At 37.2% G+C, this 7409-nt stretch overlaps 1 pseudogene; it reads right to left on the reverse strand.

The window, feature by feature from the left end:
* Positions 1–1878: 1878 nt before the first annotated feature.
* Positions 1879–5073, reverse strand: LOC148203509 (uncharacterized; annotated as a pseudogene).
* Positions 5074–7409: the final 2336 nt, after the last annotated feature.

Raw genomic sequence — 7409 nt, forward strand, 5'->3', positions numbered from 1 at the left:
TTAGAAGTAAATATTAAAATTGAGAAGTATATAGTACGAGTGTTTACCGGGGGATTAGATACATGACCAACCAAATGTCTAGGCCAGGCGACAAAGGACCTAAATGCTTCTTCCACAGTGAAGAACTCATCTGTAGGCACAGGAAGAACGGCATCCGCTATGACAACTTCATCGACCGTGACCTTGACCTCATCTTCTGCAAGCTGTACCCCATGCACTACAGTGGCTGTCTCATACACTGTACCACGAGCCACTAGCATGGTCCCAGTATCAGAGAGAATATATAACTCACATGGACGAGTGTCATCCATGTCGTCCCCTGGGGCACCGGCAGCTGAGCAACTTCCTTTACCGCTTCTACCTGTCAAATTAAATGTTAGTTTATGCAAAAAGTAAATTAGTAAGCAAAAATAAATAACCTTACCTGTAGGGGGCACAGCATGTTCCGCTACAGGAGATGGTGGAGGACGATTGCCATAATCCTCATAATGCTGCTGGAACTGGCGCGCAACCATTTCAGCAACTTCATCATATAACTCTGCTCGAACCTTCTTTGTGATCTCCTGCGTCATCTCTTTTCTTATTTCGTCCTTCATCTTTTCATATGAATATGGACGCGAGGAAGACCCAAAAAAATGTCGTATGCCTATGCCAGTCCCAGCAGCACGCACTCGTCCTGGGTGCTCAGGTCGTCCAATAGCTGTGGCAAGAATATCTTGACGACCTTCTTGTGTGAATTGACCTTGGGAGCTCTGCTCAACCAAGGAGTCCTGTCACATAACAAAAGTTCAAAGGATTTTTAATATACATGTTAGATATATAACAAAATTAATGTAATATAATAAGAAATGACATCTTACAATTCTTTCAGATATTTCTCTGGCAGACTCGGAAGTGTAGGAGCCCGATGGTCTCATACGGGCTAACTTCCACTTGTCGTGCCGAGATGGTGGTGAAGGAGGAGGAAGAGGGTCATCACCCTCAGAAAGTGGAAGTCTACTATCTGACTTCTGCTTCATTATTTTCTCTTCAAGCTTCCTATATCCACCACGAGATAGGAGGTGTGGATTTTTATTCTGAGCGCTTATTCCCTGTGCTTTTGACCTTTTTTCCTGTGACAAAATTAAACAATTGTCATGGTAAATAATTATGAAGGATGAATTGAATGATTTTACTACACTTACCTGCCACGCCTCAGAAGAACGAAGCTGTACAAACTGACGCCATGTTTCTTCGTCAATTGCTGAATATTTGGAACATGGATTTTCATCACTTTTTGGTCCAAATATATATCTAGACGTCAATTTTGTCTTAAACCCTCGAAATCGTTCTGCAATTGCAGATAAACACCTATTCCTTAAGCTCTCGACGTTTGGCATATCAAATGTTATCTGCAACAAAGAAAGTAATAACCTCATATAAATACAGATTTATCAATATACTAAATATAGAAGATTGAGCAATATTGCTTAACTTACCAATAGATCTTGCCAGATGAGATTCCGATCAGCCTCAGAAACATGGTCAAACGATGGAGTAAGTATAGAGATACGATCACGTGCCAATACTCCAAGGTAAGACCTACATACATCTGCATTTGGGCCAGATGCAACTCCAGTGACCACGTCAATAATGACAGGTGTCCTCTCACCTGCATTTCTTCTAAGTATAAGCTGTCGTAACCTCGTTGCTCCTCTCGTCCGTCTAGAAGTGGTGGGGACTTCATCGCCCGACGAATGAGGTGACTCAGCCATATATCTGTCACAATAAATAAGATGAAATATAAATAAAACACTTATAAATTGTGCAATATATTATTTAACAGAAGCCATAAATATTTACACAAACATGAAATTCATACATAATCATATCGATTGGTCATATATATATTCCCTCATTGTGATCTTCTCGTATTGCTTGTATATCATCAATTAGAGGGTCGTCATCCAAATTTATTGTCGTTTTAAATGGATGGTTGTCAGCGATATGAATATTACTTAGATTCTCTTCTTTTTCTTCAATTTGCCTTTTTCCTTGGAGAGCAACATACCAATGGTCAGATGCAGGATCTTTTACATAAAAAACCTGACTTGCTTGATATGCCATGATGAACGGTTCGTCTCTATAACCAACCTTTCGAAAATCAACAAGTGTCATACCAGATTCATCTATTTTGACACCACTCTTATTGTCTATCCACTTACATTTGAAGAGTGCAACGGAAAACTTAGTGTAATCAACTTCAAATATCTCTTCAATTCTACCATAGTATCTCATGGAACCAACTATAGGATTTTGATCTTTGGATGTGGAAAACTGTAGCGACTCAGCTTCTAGACTGACGCCACTATTTTGTACTGTGCTTTTATCATCCAAAGTTTTCGTATAGAATGTGCAATTATTAATTTCGTATCCTGTACAACATACAACATCAAACTTCAAGCCATTTGCTAACCAGAACAAAGTCTCAGAGGAACGTGATTCTTTTGGAACTTCAGATTTGAACCAGGACAAGAATGTTCTGTTATGCTCCATCAACTGCCATTTCTCTGATTGTCGTGGATACTTGTCCCTTACAACGGCTTTGTGAGCTTCCAAAAATGGGATCACTTCATCTGTGTTGTTTAATATGTATAGATGTGCTTGCATCAATTCTTCACGACTTTTCGTCACCACATTCACACCTCGGATGCTTTTACTTGTAGAATATCTACTCAACCATGATGTCCGAGGGACTCCTATCGGATTTGCTTTAGCCATATACTCAGAGCAAAACTCAATACTTTCTTCAGCAATATATCTTTCAATCATCGAACCTTCTAGACGATATTGATTTTTGACGTACCCTTTCAAAATCTTCATATAACGCTCAATAGGGTACATCCATCTTAAGTATACTGGTCCACACAACTTTATTTCTCTGACCAAATGAACAAGTAAATGCACCATGATGTCAAAAAAGGATGGAGGGAAAAACATTTCTAGTTGACACAGGATGATCATAATTTCGTTTTGAAGTTCATCTAACTTTGTAGGATCGATGACTTTACTACAAATTGACGAGAAAAATGAGCACAATCGAGTTATGGTCATCCTAACTTTTTTGGGCAAAATTCCACGAATTGCCACTGGTAACAACTGTTGCATTAAGACGTGGCAATCGTGAGACTTCAGTCCAACAAGCTTTAAGTCCTGCATTGACACTAAGCTCTTGATATTTGAAGAGTATCCTTGTGGTACCTTGATACTCTTTAAACAAAGACAAAAACTTATCTTCTCTTGTTTGGACATTGTGTAACATGCAGGGGGCAAATAAGTACGTTTACCAATCTCTCTTGGTGCCAATTCTTCTCGGATCTTCATGTCAACCAAATCCAAACGCGCATTCACTCCATCTTTTGTTTTTCCCTGGATGTTTAGTAGTGTACCAATCAAGCTATCACAAACATTTTTCTCAACATGCATGACATCTATGCAATGTCTAACATCTAACTTTGACCAATATGGAAGATCAAAGAATATTGATTTCTTCTTCCAAGGGGTCGCTACAGAAGACTTCTTCGACATTTTCCCAAATTGATGATGTACTTTATTAACTTTCTGAACAACTTCAAGTCCAGTAAGTGGAATGGGTGCATTGTCTTTCTCTTGTTCTCCATTGAATGCTTTCTTTAACCTTCGATATGGATGATTAGATTGTAAAAATCGTCGATGACGCATATACACTGTCTTCCTTCCGTGTTTTAATTGTTGAGATGCAGTGTTTTCTTCACATATAGGACATGCTTTATGACCCTTCACACTGTACCCCGACAAATTACCATAAGCTGGGAAGTCATTAATGGTGCAAAATAACATGGCATGCATCATGAAAGTTTCTGAAGCAAAGGCATCAAATATTTCAACCCCATCAACCCACAACAACTTCAAGTCTTCAACTAGTGGCCTTAGATAAACATCGATGTCATTTCCAGGCTGCTTTGGACCAGATATCAACATTGACAACATCATGTACTTTCATTTCATGCACAATCCAGGAGATAAGTTGTAAATTATCAGTATAACGGGCCAACAACTGTGATTGGTACTTAAATTACCAAATGGATTCATTCCATCAGTAGCTAAGCCAAACCTAAGATTTCTACATTCTTCACAAAATTGGGGGAATTCTTGATCAATAATTTTCCATTGCTTGGAATCAGCCGGATGACGAAGCATCCCATCAGTTGTTCTCTCATCTGCATGCCATCTTAGGTTTTTAGCGTCTTTGGGATCCGCAAACAAACGCTTAAGTTTGGCAACTAGTGGAAGGTACCAAACTACTTTCAAAGCAGAACCATTCTTTTCTGTGATGCCACCTTCTTCACCGTTGTTTTTTGACTTGTATCGTGATAACCCACATTTTGGACACTTTATCAAAACTTCATTCTCATTCCTATATAATATGCAATCATTCGGACATGCATGTATCCGTTTATATTCCATACCCATCGGACAGAGAATTTTTTTTGCATCATAATTACGATTGGGTAACGTATTTCCATCTGGCAGCATTTCATTCAACAACGACAATAATTCTGTAAAACTCTTATCACTCCATCCATTGCTCACCTTTAAATTCATCAGCCTTAACACCGCTGACAACCGTGTGAACTTAGTTGAACCCGCATACAAAGGAGTCTCCGCATCAGTGGACATCGTTTCATACACATGTGCTTGGGCAAAAGCTTCTGCGCCAACATCGCGGATCATGTCCTCTAAGTTTTCTTCTTCTGCTTCATCTTCCATATCCATTGTGGAATCATAAACATTTCCAGTTGGAGCGACAGTTGGAAAGTCTGTTACTTCGCCGTGCCATATCCATGTTGTATAACTTCGTATGAAACCATCACAGATAAGATGTTCCCTAATATCAGTTGCGTTCAACTTCCTCCCATTCAAACAGTTCACACAGGAACATCTGAACTTGACTTCATCATCACCACTTGTACTCGCATTACGTTGCGCAAACTGTATAAAGTCTTCTACCCCTCTCTCGTACTCAGTGCTGATGCGTGGTAAATTCATCCACCCTCTATCCGTACGCATGTTTACTGAAATTGTTTACACAATCTCAATAATCTTGAATGATCACTTTGATCGTGTTTGTATTCAAGGTGTGACCCTATCCCATTCAAGAAGATTCACTTTTTTTAGTTTATTAAACATATCAATTTTAAACAACATATCTTAAATTTCACGAAATTTTGCCAGCATTTCGCATTGGTCTTCAGGTTACACGAAATGAAAGTGATTATAAATCACAATCAAATATGCACCCGAAGATAAATACAAAAACACAACGGAAAATTTTCATAAAATTTAAGACATGTATATTAAAATTGATATGTTATAATAAACTATGAAAAAAGTTATTACTCTTCTTAAACTGTCCAACCGGACAATTCAAGATTCAATACTTATAAATTATTATTACTATCTCCTTTCTATTCATTTTTAAAAAGTACATTTGTTCAGAAAAATCTGGAGATAGTTAATAATTTTTGTATTCAATCTCAAACGGGAATCTAAGGCTAATTCAAAACGACAATATATCCAAACAAACAAATATTTACATATGCAACATAAATCAAGTAAAAGGAAGCAAAGGACCATTAAAACCACCACAGACAGATATCAATCAAATATATATATATATATATATATATATATATATATATATATATATATATATATATATATATATACACGTGTTGGCCTAAAGTCAAGTGCTTCATGACTCAAAACACAAGTTATGGCCGACATCTAGGTCAAGTGAATCTAATAACTTGGGTTTCTCTACTATCTTTTTATTTTAAGTCTTCCAAAAGTAATTGATAGGTTTTTGATAACAGTTGAAAAACTGTTATTTTCATGCTTAAAGTTGATACTAAAAGCAACCTTTAGACTTAGAAACTAGCTTGAAATCATGCCTTTTGTTTATATTTTCAGAAATAAGAGAGCTGGACAGGTTTATGCTTGATTTAAGTGTTCTTGTGCAGGTTTTGAGGTGAATTTGGTGAAAGAAGTGAAGAATAAGAGAGAGGACATTAGAAAAGACAAGAAAGAGTGCAAAAAGGAGAAGTCGAAGGCACCGCTCAGCGGCAAACTACCGCTGAGCGGCACTCAAGAGGTGACGTTGGAACCGCTGAGGGGCAAAATGGCCGCTGAGGGGAAGAAAGAAGACGCGCAATCACCGCTGAGCGGTAAATACCGCTGAGCGGCACTTTTTGGGCTTGGACTTTTGTAATCTTTTGTAACTCTAGATTAGTATATAAGGGCTTGCACGTCCTATAGTTAGGCATCTTTGGCAGAAACGAGGCAAACACTCTCTCTTTCACCCCTTTGAAGGAGGATCTTGGATGCTCAGGCTACCTCTTCACCTTTATTGGGTTTATTCTTTCATACTTTCATTGTAATTCATCTAGGTTCACCATGAATATGGTGAACTAAACCTTGTATGTTTGTTGGGGAGTCAAAGTAATCTCTTGAAGCTCTCATATATGGATTTGTTGAGTACATCTTTGAATTAAGACATATGCTTTCTTTCATCATTAGTTAGGGTTTTTCCTCTTTGCTCAATGCTTGCATTGTTTAACTCATTCTAATGCATGATTATTGGTTTTGTTGATACGGACACGTACGGGGAAATCTAGATCCGGGGAATTTCTCCCAATATTATACTGACAATATTATATTGGTTGCCTTTAAGCTCCTGCACTCATGAACTAATCATTAGGAATGCTAGGAATTGTATGAACTATTTGATTAGGGAGAAGCCATCTAGAATGGTACATTAGAGAGTGGCATTAACAATGATGATTTGAATGTTGAATTCCTAAAATATATGAGAGTGGATGAGATGAAATTGACCCCCAACAACATACTCATTCATATATTTCCTTGAAAGTGTTTATCTTTTGTCTTTGTCATTGATCAATTCATGCATACATATTTAATTTTCGTCTTTGCATATTAAACTTCAATTATTGTGTTCTTAAGTCTTAGCTAATCAACAAATCACATAACTAAACTAGGCCGTGAGTCCTTTGGGAGAACGATACTTGGTCTTACCAAGTTTATTACTTGAAACGATTCGGTCATACTTGCCGATTGTGAAACAAGTTTGTGACATCATATTTTGGTGCTTACAAATTTGTCCATCAAGTTTTTGGCGCCGTTGCCGGGGATTCATGGTTTAACTGGTTAATTTGTGTGATTATTGATTATCTTTGACTTTAATTTGAATTTTTGTTTTTATTTTTCTGTTTTTTTTGTATTTTATCTTTTTATCTTTTTAGATTAGATTTTATTTTATTTTATTAGATTTTATCTTTTTATCTTTTTAGGTTAGATTTTATTTTATTCTT

Source organism: Vigna umbellata, chromosome 2 (genome assembly GCF_029865625.1).
Source record: "Vigna umbellata cultivar VRB3 chromosome 2, Vumbellata_1.0, whole genome shotgun sequence".
Lineage (NCBI taxonomy): Eukaryota > Viridiplantae > Streptophyta > Magnoliopsida > Fabales > Fabaceae > Vigna > Vigna umbellata.